This window comes from Sus scrofa, chromosome 6 (assembly GCF_054392235.1).
Source record: "Sus scrofa isolate SSC_HxYL_T2T_F1_AM1 chromosome 6, Sscrofa_HxYL_maternal_Yorkshire_Landrace_v2.0, whole genome shotgun sequence".
NCBI lineage: Eukaryota > Metazoa > Chordata > Mammalia > Artiodactyla > Suidae > Sus > Sus scrofa.
Window position 1 is genome coordinate 26,354,011 of NC_139388.1, and position 18,670 is coordinate 26,372,680.

At 33.5% G+C, this 18,670-nt stretch overlaps 1 protein-coding gene across 5 annotated transcripts in view; it reads right to left on the bottom strand.

Moving 5' to 3' along the window:
• LOC106510491 (uncharacterized) overlaps positions 1–18,670 on the bottom strand; it is an 883,709-nt gene that overhangs the window by 633,528 nt on the left and 231,511 nt on the right. The window contains exon 3 of one of the 5 annotated variants that reach the window (XR_014805820.1): positions 8,183–8,239. The exons of the other annotated variants lie outside the window; for them this stretch is intronic. The gene's annotated coding sequence lies outside the window, so the exon portion shown is untranslated. The remainder of the gene's footprint in view (positions 1–8,182; positions 8,240–18,670) is intronic. 5 annotated transcript variants of the gene reach the window in all.

An 18,670-nucleotide genomic window follows, 5' to 3' on the forward strand; every position in this document is an offset into this window, starting at 1 on the left:
CCTAATTTTGATAGAAAAAATTTTAATGTTATTTGTTTCTTGAGTTTTCTTTTTTTTTTTTTCTTGTAAATCATTAAAGGTGTTGAATTTTGTCATGTGTTTCACTGTCACTGAGATGATGGTATGACATTTCTTTTTTCTTTAATGTGATAAATTACATAGACTGGGATTTGAATATTAAAACAACATTGCATTCCCAGTATAAATCTACTTTCCATATCCTCCTTCTAACATATATTTGGGGATAAAACTTGCATTTATTTTTAAAAAATGATTGGATATGTGCTCATGATGTGTATTAGCCTATAGTGTTATTTGTTTGTTTATTTATTTATTTATTTTTAGGGCCACACCCACAGCACAAGGACATTTCCAGGCTAGGGGTCGAATAAGAGCTGCAGTTGCCAACCTATACCACAGCTACAGCAACACAGGATCCAAGACATGTCTGCAACCTGTACCATGGCTCACAGCAATGCTGGATACTTAACCAACTGAGGGAGACCAGGTACCAAACCTGCATCCTCATTGATAGTAGTCATGTTCATTATAGCTGAGACTCAACAGGAGTTCTCTGTGGTTTTATTTTTTTGCATAGTATTTTCTCACACTTTAAAATCCTAGCTATGCTGCCCTCACAACTTTAGTTGAAGAGTGTCTGCTCTCTAACTTCTGAGTGTCTGTAAAAAATGACATTTTTGCAATTTGTCTTCAAAAGGTTTTAATTATCTTTATTTTAATGAATTTATTGGCATAAAATTTGTCTATATTATCTTCTTAATATCTTTTAAAGTTCTATGACATCTGCCCCCCCCTTTTCATTTCTGATTTTTGGTAATTTGTTTTATTTTTCTTATATAATTTTCGTAGAGAATTAACATGTTAATTAATCTCGAAAATGAATCTTTGACTAAAAAGCACATCCTCTGTTTCATTGATTTTCATTCTTATTTTTATTATTTTATATCTTTTGATTTTAATTGGCTATTTTAATAGCAGCTTCATAACTTGAACACACAGATTATTGGTTTTAGACCCATCTATGCTAATATAAGGATTTATAGCTTTAAGAAAAATTACCACAAAGCACTGCATTTACTTCTTTTTCAAAAATTTTGACATGTTTTCATATCATTCAAATAAAAATACTTTCAAATTTGATTTCTTATTCTTCATTAACACATGAAATATTTGAGTGTGTTGCTAAGTTTTCAAGTATTTGGGGATTTTGTCAAAATCTTATTATTTATTTATTTATTTATTTATTCATTTCTGGGGCCACATTTGGGGCATATGGATGTTACTGGGCTAGGGGTAGAATAGGAGCTGCAGCTGCAGGCCTATGACACAGACATAGCAATGCCGGATCCGAGCCACATCTGCAACCTCCATCACACTTTGCAGCAATGCCAGATCCTTAACCCTGTGAGAGAGGCCAGGGATTGAATGCATATCCTCATGGATACTAGTAAGGTTCTTAACCCACTGAGCCACAAGGGGAATTCCTCATTTATTTTGTATCTTTAATACTGCGATGGCCTGAGAATATATTTTGTACTTTCCATTCTTTGAAATTGTTGATCCTTGTTTTATGAATCAGTATAAAGTCTTTTTTTTTAAGTGCCTGCTTAAAAAAGAAAGAAAAAATATGAGCAGTTGTTGAGAGTGTTTTTACAAACAATAATTAGGATAGCTTGAAAATAGTGGTTCTTATCTTCCATATGTTTACTAATATTTTCCTTACTTTTTCTACCAATTACTGCAAAATGGGAGGTTATGAAAATCTCCCAACATTGATGATTGATTTTGCTATGCTTCCTTTTTGTCAATTTTTTGTCTCATATTAAAGCAGTGTTATTAGGCATTTTCATAATTAGGGCTATTATATCCTTTTATAAAGTCCCCTATTTATCATTATAAAATTTCCTTTGTTATCTCTGTAATAATCTTTGTTTTGAAGCCCGCTTTGTCTGGAAATTAACATAGCCATTCCACATTTTTTATTAGTCACTTGAATATTATATTATTTCCTACTCTCTAACTTTCATTCCTCTGTGTCTTTATATTTAAATTGTGTTTCTTGAACATGGTATACTCTAGGGCTCTACTTTTTATACTGACTGAATTTTCTGCCTTCTTATTTTTTGTTTAGTCCATTTAGTGTAATTATTGATATGTTTGTACTTAGGTCTTGCTTATAGTTTGTTTTTATTTGTCTCATATTTATTTGTTTCTTTGTCCCTTCTTCCTTATTTAGGTGAATCAAATTAAATGTCTATTCTTTCAGTGTTACCTCCACTATTAGGCATTTTGGCTAAAACTTAAGTAGCTGTACCAAAGATTACAATTTTCACCTTCGATGCATCACATTTTACCTTCAGATAGTATCTCATTACTTTATGAATACTGTAAAGAACTTACATATTACAGTTTTATTTCTATTTCTTCTATCATTTTATATATTGTGCTATGTATTTGATTACTAATTATGTTATAAAGCCTTGCAAGACATTAGTATTGCTTTTTCTCTTAGCAGTTAATGCTCATTTATAGAAGTTTAAACACATACAAAAAATGTCCTCTACCTTTAACTTTATATTTCTCCTTTCTGAATGCTCTTCACTCCTTCCCGTGGACTATGGATTTTTTCTGATATCATACCCCTTAAGAATGAAGAAGCTCTTTAATCATTTCTTATTATGTAAAACAAATTTTCTCAGCTATTGTATTTCTGAAAACATCTTTATTTCATCTTCAGTTGTGAAGTATAGGTTATGTGGTTACTTTTATTTACTTTCAGTACTTTAATGATAGCTTTCCATTTCTTCTGGCCTGTATTTTTCCTCCAATGAGAAGCCAGCTGCTGTTATTATCCTATTTTCTCAGACGGAAATGTGCCATCCTGTTGCTAATTTCAAGAGTTTCTCTTTGGTCTTCAGAAATTTATTCATGATGTAACTAGATTTCTTTATCTTTGCGTTGATCCTGGATAATGTCTGCTGAGCTTTTATCCTGTGCATTATTTTTCATCAAATTTCAAAAACTTTGGAAATTATCTGTGCTGATATATTTTCTTTCTCTCTCCTTTATTTCGGGAGCTTTAATTTTCTCATTTGCTGAACAGTTAAACATTCATCTACAAATCTTGGAATTTTTTTCTATTTATGTTTGATTTGTGGTATTTTCTATCACCTTGAAGTTGACTATTATACACAGGCTTTAAAGTGGCCCATGGCCTTTTCTTCCTGATAGTCACACTTTCTGTAACTACCTTCCCTTCAGTATGGGTAGAACCTGTGACTTGTTTCTAACCAATTTTCTGTGGTTACCTAAGACTTTAATATTCATTGTATTAGAGTCTATCTCTCCCTTCCTCTCCTTCCTCTTATTTCTGATTGCTGGTTTTAAAGAAACACATTGCCATGCATCCTACAACTTCCAAGAAATGAATCATGCCAACAACCCAAGGAAGCATAAAGTAGAACTTTCCCTCAGTAAGCCTCTAACATCTTTACTGAAGTCTTGTGACACCCTAAGCAGAGCACTCATCTAGGCTGTGCTTAGATTTCTGATTCACAGAAACCGTGAGACTAAATGTATGTTGTTTTAGGCAGCTAACTAGATGATAAGTAGTACACTCCAATAGAAAAAAAATACACTGTTCCTATGTTGTGATTAATATTATGCTAAATCTCTTAAGTGAGTTTTTATCATTTCAAGTATCTTTTTGTTTATAACATTCTCTGTTGTGTCTCCATCTTCAATTTTCCATCTGTTCATGCATGTGGTCTATCATTTATATTTGATAATTTTATTTATTTGCCATTGTTATTTTGAAATTTCAGTGTGATAATTCTGACATCTGGCTATCTCTATGTCTACTTTCACTGACTATACATGCTCTTGATTTGAGCCACAATTCCTTGTTTTGTTTTTTTTAATCTAACATAACTTTTTTATTATAGATCAGACTGTATGAATTTTAAAAAAAACAGACATTTAACCCAGAAGTTTAAGTGAATTTAGAATTTAACCCAGGAAGGTTCATGACCGTTTTTCCTTTCAGGCCACTATTATGGAAACTAATGCAATTTGTTCTGTATTTGAGATTCATGTAGAGTTTGTGGTGGTTTTAGTTAGATTTGCTTTATCACTGTCTCAAATATTTTGGAGGTAGGATCAGTTCTTTTCCTTTAGCAGAGCATGGGATTTATACTGGGCAGGCTGTATATTTCTTTACACTTTAGTTCACAGCCACCAGGTTTCTGAAACAACTCTCTTTTTGTTTTACAACACCTATATCTTTTTGGAATGCTGGAGAGTTCTGCATTTTTTTTATCCTGACATTCTCTTTCTCTACCTGGCAATCTCTTTCTTATATATTGCCCAGACCCAGAAGAGATCCTGAAGTAATCTTAGCAAAGAGTTGATGTTTTCTCAGAAGGATTTCCTTGAGTTCTCCCACTGTTTGCCTAACATTCAGGAGGCAGTTGCATTCCCTTTTAATGATTGCCGTTTATGCATCAGATAGAATCTCTATAGGTTTTCTTTTACTCCCTTAGACTTTGTATGCTACCCTACTCCATTCAGTGAAAGAACATGGGGGGAAACTGGTGGCCCTTGGCAGGCTTGCTCCTCAGCTGGAATTCTTAAAGATTCTAATTTGTTGAACCAGAACACATTTAACCACTAAAAGTTTGATAAAAATTGGCATTTTTCTCCTAACTATTCTCTCTAGAAGATTCCTCTTCCTTCCAACATTCCACCTTAGGGAAAATAGCTATAGATCCATTCTTTCCTAGGAAATGTCATCATTTTATGTTTACATGCTCAGCTCTCTAAGTCCTTTTTTAAACTATGATTTTATACTTGCTTATCAGATTTATGCTAATGGAAATAATGGGCTCTTATGATTTTTTATATCTTAAATAGAACCACAAATGCAGTGCAGAAATTTGGATAAATATGAATGCGCTTCCAAAATTTTTTTTTTGTGGTACCCTGATTTGCTCTCCCCACTTGCTAAATTCATACCACTAAAAACCAAAAAGGTAAGGAAGTGGAGTTTGCCCTAAAAATTCCATTTGGAAAATTAGCAAATGAATTGTTTTTTTGTTCCAATAAATTGAATGGCCATTAACTTAGATGTCTCATTTAGGACCATGCAGCTTCTTTGAAAATTCACCTTCTTTTCATTTTTCTATTTAAAAAAGAGACTTTCAGTATATACAAAGAGCAAAAGGAAAATAAAGCAAGAAAAGAAGAAAAACAAGCCTGAGATCACAATAAACCACAGTGAAGAAAACTTATTTCACTCTAAAACCAGCAACATTTAATGAGAGTGAAGCAAACAGCAGGGCGTTAGATAAATGAAAGCAGACAGAAAAAAAAAAATAAAACAACTTGATCAAAGAATAAAATATAGGACTGTGATCAAAGAAAATAACCTTATAAAGAAAACAGTACTTGATTTTCTATAGAGACGCTTAGAAGGCACAGAATATATTAAAAAATTTAGTCAAGTTATAGTCCTAGGTATATATTTTATGAATATGCATCTCACAATAAATGCCCCTTTTTACTCCCTATAAATTGAATATAGAGTGGCAAGTAAATCACTATGTTTCTACTGTTTATGTAAAGAATGGCCGCCAAAAAAGGAAAATAATAGTTACTTTCTTTAACTTACATTTATAAATAATATAGCTAAAAGCTAATTTTAAGATAGACAAAAGAAAATTCAAAGTAGTAACTGTGATGCAGACTCTATATAATTGGACTAAGTAGTCTTAATGATTTCAAAACTCTTGAATTACCCCCCAAATTACTTAATTTGAGAAATGTACTGAAAATCAGTATTTCTCCTACGAGGGTTTTATAGACCTAGCTAATGGACTTCACTGAAAAAGTCTTACATATGTCATGGCAATTTGGAAAGAAGGGCAGGGTTGTAGGTATCATTATGCATTTTCATGTGTGTCAAATTCTATACCCAACTTAATTCTGATAAGTATCATGCTCATCTCTATTCTGTTTCTTCTCAAGTGCTTTATATGGATTTAACACTGATAATCATCTTTTTCGGAGGGAGCTAAAACATTAGTATATAATCACACTTATACTTTAAATCTACTCATTATATAGCAAAATAATGCATCCTGGGAAAAAAAGGATAGAGATGTTTCCTTATATAATGGTATCCTCTGTATTTGGCTGGTTCATAGTAGATTATTCTACCTAAGCTCAGTACTTTCTCATTGTACAAAAACAACAGTTAAAGTGAAAATAAAATTTAGGAGTTAATTAAGTCATTTATGCATATCTGCTTTTCTTGTTTGGGTCACAGAATTTAATCCTGCATTATCACAGTTCCATGCTTATCACATTTTTTGTTTATATCTGCATCAGTAGCACTAGATACATAGCCTAGACTGAGCAGACAGTCAAGAAATCCTTCTGAAATAAATAAGAGAAGGCTTATTTTAATGAAAAACAAGTGTTCAGCACTTAATATGTATATAGCCTATATACTAACCTTAGCTCTCTCATATCCATACATACTTTAGAATTAATGTATAAAACTATATAATTTCACACAAAGTAATACATATAATGATCACTATTCTTATTATATGCCAAAACTATTCCTTGCTCTTTACCTATATTTATTCATTAACTTTAACACAGCCTGTAGGTTTAGGTACCTTTACTACGCCTACTTTTTTCTTTACAACTACTGAGACAGAGGGGCCAAATAAATTGCCAAGGTCACAGAGCTGCTAATGAGAGCACTGGGATTCAGAAAGGGATCATTTTACATTTTACAAGTCCAGACTGTAAAGCATTCCATTTTTTTCAACTACTGAAGCATAAATGAGATGTTTGTATATTTGTATATGAAGACATAATACTATCCTTATTATTAAATTATTATACAATTGCTTTTTTTTTTTTATTTTTAAAGTGCTACATATGGAAGTTCCTGGGCTGGGACTCAAATCAGAGCACTGTCGACCTACACCACAGCCACAGCAACACCAGATCTGAGCCAGGTCTGCAACTTGCCCTACAGCTCACAGCAATGCCAGTCCTTAACCCACTGAGCGAGGCCAAGGATTGAAACTGCACCCTCATGTATACTAGTTGGGTTAATTTCCACTGAGCCACAACAGGAATTTTTCACACAGATACAAATTATGTTTGGAAATATGCATGAGATATATACATACATCATAAGGACTAAGAATTTAGGCTGGAAGTCTGTAAGAGGGTGGTAAAGGAAATTCAAGAATTGTGATCCCTTTCTTAAGAAACACTAGAATTGCACTGCGGCAAATTTAAGTTTCTAAGTTATTTTGGAGAGTGAATGAGAGACTGTGGAAGTGGATATGGGGATACCTTGTGTATTTTGCTCAGGATCTAGTGCATAGTGGTGCTGAATCACTGTGTAAGTGGGAGTAGGGGAAGAAAGGATGAGATAGAGAGCTGTCTTTCCAAACTAGAGTTAAGATCTTGGTGGGCTGATATCTACAGTTCTTTTCAATATTGTTATGCTAGCTATAATGAAATGCAAAAAATCCACACCAAGACATTCTTCTCCTTAAGAGAATATTTACAATCTGTTTATTCTTTTACAGTTGTGCAAATTATCTGCTCTAACATAACTGATGTGGCATTATTATTCACATCATTTAGATTAAAAAAAAAAAAAAGCAAGACTTGGGATAGTTAAGGAATTATCAGAGACTGCATAGGTTAGTTTTACAACTAGAACTTTGTACCCGGTCTTTGGTTCTGAAATAGATCATCCTTACTAGCCTATGCTAAATCTCACCACATCCTGTGACTTAATAGCAAATAACTAAATACTAGTTCTTAAAATTCTTACTTTTCACAAAACCTGGGTCTGATACTTAAAAAAAATTATTTTCAATAAAACTTAAAATCTCTAACCTTTCCTATACTCTCTGGACATATCTGAGTTTCATGAACCAATACAGTTAATCTCTCTATGAAAATCCCTTATGATGTGTTGTCAGAATTTCTTCCCACTTATAGTATCAGTTCAAACAGCTTTTCAGAGATAACTGTAATTCTGAGGAAAGCCTAAGTCCTTTATGGCTAATCCTTCATGTGGCACCACCATTCACTTTATTTTTAGCATCATTCAGTTCAAACTCACTGTTTCACTCTGACATCCACAGTGGCTTCCAGCTGCCTCTGGTCTCCCAAAGGGACCCTGAGGGGAAATTGGGAATGAGTACAGGGTTTTAACGAGTTTTTTCAAAGCCTTACTAAATATGAAACTTGCACATTACATTTTTGGGAATGTCCTGATTTGAATCTAGTGATAAGCACTGACATTTAGAGGTAGTAAAACAACTACTATAGTTCCTCTCTATTTTTGGTAGAGCTGTACAATATCAAGTGTTCATGCAATAAATGATTTTATATGCAATTTGCATTTTCAGGGAAAGGCAGTTTAAACTGGAAATTGAACATTTGATCCATCAGTCACTCTTTCATTGTGCATGCATGCATTTATTCATTCAATTACTAATTCATATACATCATTCATTCGACGAACAAAAATTTAACTCTGATCATAAGTTACATGCTACATTCTGGAAGTGCACAATGTGAAGTAGCCTCTAGTTTCTAAGACTCATGGTCTTGTGGAGAAAACTCTGTGGGTCAAATCTAGTTCATTATTATTTACAAAGCCATCCCATCTCCATTGATAAATTTTTGTCCCCTAATTTCTGGGACTTCTTCATCCCTCTTCAATCCATACTGTCTAATATTCTCAAATTTTTTCTTAAGTGTTTATTGGGAAAAAAATTAAAGTTCTATACCAAGAAATGTATGCTATATTTTTAGTTACTGCTATTGTAATTGGGATTATGTTACATTTCTTAATTAGCTATTTTAGAAAATATAAGAATATTTTTGATGTTATGCTAATTTCATTACCAACTCTGTTATTTGACTTACTGATTATTTTCCCATTTTGGTGGGGGGAGGGTAGGGGCACGTCTGAGGCATGAGAAGTTTCCAGGCAGAGACTGAACCCATGCCACAGCAGTGACCTGAGCCACAGCAGTGACAATGCCATATCCTTAACCTGTTGCAATCCACCAGGAAAATCCTGTTTCTGTTTTGCAGCTACTTTTGTTGGGTTTCTCAGGTATAATACCATATAATTGGCTAATGGTGAGGTGAGGACTGTACTCACCTTTCAAAAAATGTTCATTATTAAATCTTTTCTGATGCTATTAAAGATCATTTTTAGAATGCAGTTCAAAAATAAAGATGGTACTATCCATTCTGAAACTTATTCTTAAAATTAAGGAGAATATTTCCAATCTAGTTTTTTACCATTTTTGATAATGTTTTCTTTTACATATTTTTCTAATATCCATTTTTATTATATCAAGGACAATTCTATAATACTTACTCTATTAACGGTTTCTACTAGGTAAAAATTTTGAATTTTAAAAGTGTCTTTGGAGTTTCCATTGTGTCTTAGCAGAAACGAACCTGACTAGCATCACAAGGACACAGGTTCAATCCCTGGCCTTGCTCAGTTGGTTAAGGATCAGTGTTGCCATAAGCTGCGGTGTAGGTTGCAGAGGCGGCTCAGATCCTACATTGCTGTGGCTGAGGCATAGGACAGTGGCTACAGCTCTGATTAGGTCCCTAGCCTGGGAACCTCCATATGCTGTAGGTGTGGCCCTAAAAAGACAAAAAGTAAAAAGTTCCTTTGATGTCTATTCATATGACTCATTTTCACTGGCCCGTTTTTTGATGAATTGTAATAATTTGTGTTCTAATATTAAATTACCATGTAATTCCCCATCTGTATGTCACTAGTTCATGTTATAAGATAGCTATAGGCTCAAATTGGATAGTTGGAGTGACATTAATATAGACTATTTACAAATTGTGGTCAGGTTAAGGAGATTAACAAGAAGCATTATAGTACCTTGAGACTAGTAATAGTGGGTAAAATAGTGAAATTCTTCCAAGGCTCGCATGGGCAAGAAGAAAGGAAAGAAGGTAGTCATGAGGAGAAGCGACTCAATTAGAAAGATGTAGCCAAACTACAGTGATACTGTATAAAGGAATCAGTGGAATAAACCCCCCTGCCTCAATTACCTGCCACCTACTTGCCTCTCACCATGAAACTTGAACTCAGAATGCATAAAATACCTTTATGCCTTCTTGTGAGGGTTTGATTTCTGGGGTACAGAGTTGGGTGGGAAAGAACTAGGATGAGCAAGCAAAATTTCTATCTCTATTCCTAAAGAGAGCTTCTAAAAATTTAATATGGTCTAATCCCTGAGCTATATATGGCCATTCTCATTATATGCATCAAAATCAACAATATAAAACTTTGAATGGATGAAGAAGATGTGATATATATACACAATGGAATACTACTCAGCCATAAAAAGAACAAAATAATGCCATTTACAGCAACATGGATGGAACTAGAGACTCTCAAACTAAGTGAAGTCAGAAAGAGAAAAACTAATACCATATGATATCACCTATATATGTAAACTAATATATGGTATAAATGAACCTTTCTACAGAAAAGAAACTCATGGACTTGGAGAACAGACTTGTGGTTGCCAAGGGGGAGGGGGAGGGAGTGAGATGGACTGGGAGTCTGGGGTTAATAGACGCAAACTGTTGCCTTTGGAATGAATGAGCAATGAGATCCTGCTGTATAGCACTGAGAACTATATCTAGTCACTTATGATGGGGCATGATGGAGGATAATATGAGAAAAGAATACATATATAAATACACACACACACACGTATATATGACTGGGTCACTTTGCTGTACAGCAAAAACTTGGCAGAATACTATAAATCAACTATAATGTAAAAAAATCATTTAAAAATAATAAAAGAATAATGAGGATTCTGTGTCAAAAAGACAGAAGTAGCAAGTGACCTAATAAAGGTATCAATGGGCTACGGCTTTGTAAGCAAGAATAGACTGACTTCAGGAAGAGGACAGAGAGGAAGACAGGAGATAACAAACATTCAGGGGCTTGCAGTTCATTGTAAGATATTAGGTTTCATTCTAAGTACAATGGAAGCCCCTTGAAAGGAGGGTTATGAGAAGATCATTTGAGTTATTTTTTCCTTAAAAGAATCCCTTATAAAATCCCTGTACGAGAAGAGTGATACACACACAGGCATGCATGTAAGTAAATAATATTCTTTCTGAGTATGTGTGGTGGAAACTTATAGGTTGGTGGGTGGGGACATATTTTTAATTATTTTGTTGTTTTCTTTCCTCATCACAATTTTTTTTCATTTTCCAGATATAGACTTGATGGCTTATATTGTGCTAAATGTGAGAAACAAATTTGAGATGTTATTTTTTTAATTTTAAACAAGCTATGCAATGTTTTCTTACAGTTTTAAAATGTCTTCTATATTTATATTTGTATTTCTGTATCTTATCTTTATGAATTACACTTATTTCTTTGACAGTTTTAGTAGAAAATTATTTAGCTTATGATTATCATTTTCCTGAGGAGCAACAATTTTGTTATTTCTAATATGTTTGTTTTCCTGATTTTCTATTTTAGTTGAACTGTCTTTATTTTCCTCTGTGTTTTTGTTCATTCATAGAACTGAATACTGTCGTTACTCTGTTTTTGAGTATAATTGAATAATCTATTTTTATTCTTTTGCTGCTTGGTAATCTGATTTAAATATTTGAATTTTATTATGATTATAACATTGATTGTATCTCAAATTTCAGACATGTAGTTACAAAGATAACCACACGCTGACAACGTGAAATAACAGTTCCAGCTTTTTCTAGACTTATGAGATACGATAGTAAGAACAGCGTTTTTCTAAGTTGTTTTTTTTTCAATTTAAAAAGGTACATATTGCGATACAATGATTTTTTTTTTCCAATATAATTTCCCATTTTTTAAAAACAGTGAGTTTTCCTACATGGCTTTCCTATGATTATTTTATGATCTATTTCAGTAAAATTTGCAAACCATGGTTTTGCAAGGTCCAACATACATATTTACTTATTACATTTATATAATATGTATTTTTCCCTCTATATCTTTGTTTAACTTTCATGCCCTTGAATTGCCAGGGTTTGAGAGAGGTGGTCTAAAGTTGGATTCCATTATTGCAATTTTGTCAACTTCTTTTTTGAAAAATTCACAACTTCTTTTTCTTCTTCTTTTTTTTTTTTTTTCTCCACATCTACAGCTGTGGAAGATCCCAGACCCAGGATCAAACCTGTACCACCACAATGACTCAAGCCACTGCAGTGACAATGCCAGATCCTTAACTCAATGCCACAAGAGAACTCCTCCCAGCTGTTTTTTCTTTTTTTTTGATGTGGTTTTTGTTAAGTGGTAAACAAATATTGGTGACATACTTTGATTTTGTGAAATATATTTCATTAATAACTTTGGATTCCATTTTATCTTCAATGTTTACACTTTGAAATTTACATTATTTAATAATATTGGTATCTGACATGTCATATTATAGAAATATGCCCATTTATTTAGAAGAGTATGTAACTGCAATGTACATTTACTGGGCTATGATTCACAAACAATAAAATACTTTTTAAGTGTAAAGTTAAATGTGAAATGTGTTTCAGGTATAAAGTTGAATGTGATTTGGAGTTCCTGTTGTGGTGCCGTGTGTTAAGAATTCTACTGTAGCAGCTCAGGTCCCTGCAGAGGCATCAGGTTTAATCCCCAGCCTCGTGCAGTGGGATAAAGGATCTGGTATTACCACAGCTGTAGCATAGGTGGCAGTTGCAGCTCAGATTCAGTCTCTGGCCTGAGAAATTCCATATGCCATAGGTGTGGCCCTAAGAAAAAGTTGAATGTGTTTTGTAAAAACATGTTAAAGTTGAAGGTTTTTTGGAAGATAAAAATACGGACATATAAAAATACCTCCTTAATCAAAATTTGAAATATTATGATAACCTAAGATAATTTTTTGAGCCTCCTTGTGGTCAATCACCCCAATCGCTGCTTTTGGAAACTATTAATTTTATTTCTATCACATATATAATATACATAAAATTTTAATGTTTTTAAGCTTTATGCAGATAGAATTATATAGTTTATACATTTTTTTGCCTGGCTTATTTTATTTGGTACAATGTTTTTGAGATTGACCAATAATGTCATATGCATCAATGCATTACTCTTATTACTTCTGAGTAGTAGTGTTCCATTGTACAAATGTACCATAATGTTTATAAAATTACTTGATAGACATTTCCTCAGATTTTTTGCCATTATGAAATAAAATTCTCTTAAAACTCACCTATAAATATTATTTTCTCATTTCTTCACTTATATATTTCTATAGAGATTCTGTTCAATATTTTTCTTTTTAAAAAACGGAATTATTGAATTCTAAGAGCTCTTTATATGTTCCAAATACAATTCCTTTCTCTGATGCACACATAAGTTATCTATCAATTACGATTTGGGTTTTTTTTTCCAATTTCTTTTATTTATGTAATTTTTTTTATGGCTGCACCTGTGTCATATGGAAGTTCCCAGGTTAGGGGTCAAATCAGAGCTGCAGCTGCTGACCCATGCAGCAATGTCAGATCTGAGCAGCATCTGCAACCTGTGCTGCATCTCATAGCAATACCAGATCCTTAACCCACTGAACAAGGCCAGGGATCCCACCTGCATTCTCATAGATCCAGTCGGATTCTTAATCCACTGAACCACAATGGGAACTCCTTTTTTCCCATTTCTTAATGGGCATCTTTTGAAAAGAAAGTTATAATTTTGAAGTTCAATTTGCTGATTTGGTTTTCCTTTTATGTTTCACCTTTCTGGGTGTCTTATCTGTATTATGTTTGCCTACTCCAAGGTTATAAAGATTTTTCATGTTTTCTTTTGTAAGTTTAATGTTTTTATTTTTATATTTAGGTCATTGCCAATTTAAATTAATTGTTTGTGTATGGTGTTAGCAGGAGTTCACAAGTCTACCTAAATAACCAAGTGATTTACTTGAAGGATTCACAAAAGGTTCAAGTAAGTAAAGGAAAAGGTATGTAGTGTAAAGTGGAGGAGAGATGAGGTAGGAGCTTCCAGTTGTCCTCTTCCATTGTAATCACAGGAATACCATTTAACTCTCCCAGCAATGTTTTAATTTGCAAGAAATACTGCCAACCATAGAAGCTCATCTGAGCTTTAATGTTCAGGGAGTTTATTGGGGACAGTCCTACAGATATGGAGCCCCTACATGGCTGAACTTAGTTACTCAGTCTCTAGCCCTTCTAGAGGTCAAACTGAAATATCACAGACTAGGGTACTCCTCATAAATCTCACTGTTAGCATAAACTATCTGCATGGCCCAAGGCCACAGGATACAAAAGATCCTCTTAAGAGTTAGGATAGTCCCAGGGCTTAGAGGTTATATCCTAGGAGCTGATTAAGGGCCAGTACTTTCTTTGGAATTTGCAGGGTTCTAAGCCTGTTGAGTTAACCCATTACTGTGAAATAGGGGTAGAGGTTCATTTTGTTTTCTCTAGGGTAGCCACTTTTTTCAGCACCATTTATTGAAATGTCCATCCTTTCCACATTGAATTATACTAATTCAAAAATCAATTGAATATAAGCCTGACAACTTAATAAAAACCATCCAAATCATTCCTTCCTTTTCAAGAATATATTGGCTTTTTTATGTTTTTAAAATTTTCATATTAATTTTAGAATCAGTTTGGAAATTTCTACAAAATTTGATTGAAATTGTTTTGAATTTATACATCATTTTGTGAAGAATTAACATTTTAAAATATTAACATTCTCATCCATTAACATAGTATATGTCTCCATTTACTTAATATTCTTAATTTTTATCAGTCATATTTTGTATTTTTTCATGTAGTGGTCATACACATCTTTGGTTGATTTAATTCATAAATTTTCCCTATGTTTTCATGTTAATTCTTTAGCTAGCATAACTATAGATAATTATCATTGATAAACTGATGAGACTTAAGTAAATGAGAAGAAGTGGTATCACTGTCATTTAATAGATAAAATTAAGATGAATTTCTTAATTTTATGGTTAAATTGCCAAGTAAGTATGGTTGACAAGAAAGTTTCTAAGGACATTTGATTAAGAGTAACTTGTACTCAGGAAGTAACTTCATCCCTTCCTATTAAAGGCACACCTTGTTTTATTGGACTTCAGTTTAATGCAATGTGCACATAACATATTTTCTTAGAAATTGAAGGTTTGTGGCAACCTTGCACCAATCAAGTCTACTGCTACCATTTTCCCAACAGCATTTGCTCACTCTGATGCTCATTCTGCGTGCCACTAACAATATCTCAAACTACTTCATTATTATTATATTTGTCACAGTGTTTTGTGATTAGGGATCTTTTTCAAGTTTCATTGAAGTGTAGCTGATTTACAAATTTGTGTTTTTTTTTTTTTTTTTTTTTTTTTTGTCTTTTGTCTTTTTGTCTTTTGTTGTTGTTGCTATTTCTTGGGCCGCTCCCGCGGCATATGGAGGTTCCCAGGCTAGGGGTTGAATCGGAGCTGTAGCCACAGGCCTACGCCAGAGGCACAGCAACGCAGGATCCGAGCCGCGTCTGCAACCTACACCACAGCTCACGGCAACGCCGGATAGTTAACCCACTGAACAAGGGCAGGGATCGAACCCGCAACCTCATGGTTCCTAGTCGGATTCGTTAACCACTGCGCCACGACGGGAACTCCTGATTTACAAATTTGTGATAATTCCTGCTAAACATCAAAGTGATTCAATTATACATATACACACATCCATTCTCTTTCAGATTCTTTTCCCACATAAGTTATCATGGAATATTAGATAGAGTTCTCTGGATGAAAAACAGGTTGTAATCAGCGATCTTTGATGTTACTGCTGTAATTGTTTTGGTGCACTCTGAATCGCACCCATCTAAGACTATGAATTTAAATGAGAAATGTTGTGTCTGTGATTGCTCCACCAACTGGTCATTCCCTGTGTTTCTTGCTATCCTCAGAGTTCCCTCTTCCTTGAGATATATCAATATTGAAATTAGGACAACTAACAATACATTCAGGGTCCTCTAAGTATTCAGGTGAAAGGAAGAATCACACATCTCTCACTTGAAATCAAAAGCTTAAAGCTATCAAGCTTAGTGAGGAAGGTATGACAAAAGCCAAAATAGATCAAAAGCTAGACTTCCTGTTCCAAACAGTTAGTCAAATTGTGAGTACAAGAAAAATTTGTTGAGGATAATTAAAAGTGCTACTCTAGTGAACACACAGATGATAAGAAAGCACAATGGCCTTACTGCTCATCTGGAGAAAGTTAATGGTCTGAATAGAAGATCATATCAACTACATTGCCTTAAGCCAAAGCCTAATCCAGAGCAAGGCCTTAACTTTTTCAATTCTATGAAAGCTAAAAGAGATGAGTATGATATAGAAGAAAAGTTTGAAGCTAGCAGAGGTTGGTTCATGAGGTTTAAGGAAAGAAGCCATCTCTATAGCATGATAGTGTGAGGTAAAGCAGCAAACACTGATGTAGAAGCTGCAGAAAATTAATCAGAAGATTGTTAGGATAATTAATGAAGGTAGCTGCACTAAGCAACAGATTTTCAGAGTAACTGAAAGCAACAACCTTATATTGGAAGACAATGCCATCTAGCACTTTTGTAGCTAGAGAGGAGAAGTCAACACCTGGCTTCAAAACCTTAAAGGATAGACTAACTTGCAAATGCATCAAGTTACTTAGAGTTGAATCCAGTGCTCATTTACTATTCAAAAAATCCTAGGGCCCTTAAGAATTATGCTAAATATATTCTTCCTGTGCTCTGTAAGTAGAACAACAAAGCCTGGATGACAGTATATTTGTTCACAGTACAATTTATTGAATATTTTAAGCCCACTGTTGAGACTTACTGCTCAGGAAAAAAAGGTTTCCTGTCAAGATATTACTCTCACTGACAATGCACCTCACTACCCAAGAGCTCTGATGGAGTTCTACTATGAGATTCATGTTTTTGGTTTTTGGTTTTGTTTTCAGTATTTGCTATCACAACATCTATACCGCAGCCATGGAGTAATTTTGACTTTCAAGGTATGCCTGCATATTCTTTAAACCATTCTTCCAGTGTATCCTATAAACTCTCTTCATTTGTAGATTCATGTTTTCCTATTTTTATAATGTTTTCTTAGAATATAGTTTTAAATATTAATGCTATTAGATTGTTCTTCATTTCTTTTTCAGGGACTAACAATAATAGAAATGCTGGCCTAATTATATATGTCTTCAATTTCCAATATATTCTTTGTGAACCTTTTTACTACTTTCCTTATTTTCACTCACTTAGTTGTTTACCAGTCCCAGTCTTTATTCTCATTCTCATCATTAAATGTTTAGTTGAATCTCTTTGACCTTAGGCACTTTTATAGTTTCATCTTCATTCTGAGATAATTTTGTCTTTATTCCATTTGTATTTGAGTTCGATCTGTTCTATTTATTTCTCTCTGATTTTAAAAATATTAATGTTCTTAATATATTCATATCAAGGGTTTTTTATTTGTCAGTTTAATTCTCAAATGTTTGCTTGATGACAATTCTGTATGGTGTGTCCTCTTAAAGTTATCTGTGTTTCAGAGTTTTTGGTTTTCACTTTTGATTCCCCCCACCGACCCCAAAGGAATCTTCCTTATTTGATATAGGTTTTGGATTTTTTTCTGAGTTTTTAAAATAAATAATGTATGGATTTATTAATCTTCTTGTTCATATATATTACATTTTTGCATTTTACAAAATTTCTAGTTAAATATCACCCTCTTCTGTTTATACTGTAAATGTCCAGCTATCCTAGTGGATTTATTTGTTTTAGGATAATGAGTAGTAAGTCGTTCTTCCAATTTTGTGGCTCCGTCTTGTTTTTTCAGGAATCTAAATTTTCCTCTTTTCCTCATTCTCCCTTTACCACTCAATTGCCAAAGGGCACTTTTCTATTTTGAACTTCTCCCCTGGAATTTCACAAGTTTTGTAAATACAATTTTATCATCAGTAAAACTTTGGTCTAAAATAATTGGGACATCATACAGACAGGACCCAGTTCAAGAAAAACCCAGCAGCAGGAAATAGTATAAAATATTTAATGTTTCTAACTAGTTACCTAACAATATTACTGAGTCTATCTTGGGTAGAACTGCAGGAATCATGGAATCATCTCTCTTTTTGTTAATGGTCACAAGAGGCTCTTTTGACTTATCTATTTGCTTTCTACCATCCCTCCCTATCAGATCCTAGGGACAGAGCAAAAACTTTATTTATGCATATTCTATTTTTATCATATTCTCAAACAAGTTTTTCTTTTCTTTTCAGATAGGGTCAGAAGGGAATAAGACTGAAGAGGTAGAAGATAGGTAAAGTCCTCTCTCACTTAAATACATATTGTGAAGAGATATATATTCTCAAAATATCCTTAGCAAATTACCAAATTATCAAAGCATCGTCACATTCTTTGTATTTCTCAGAATTTTAGAACCTAGTTGATGATATCAGTGGGAGGCTAATACAAATATACTTTTTGAAGGGATGTGGACATTACTTAAGGCTAATGAACTTTTTTTTTTTCAGGGAA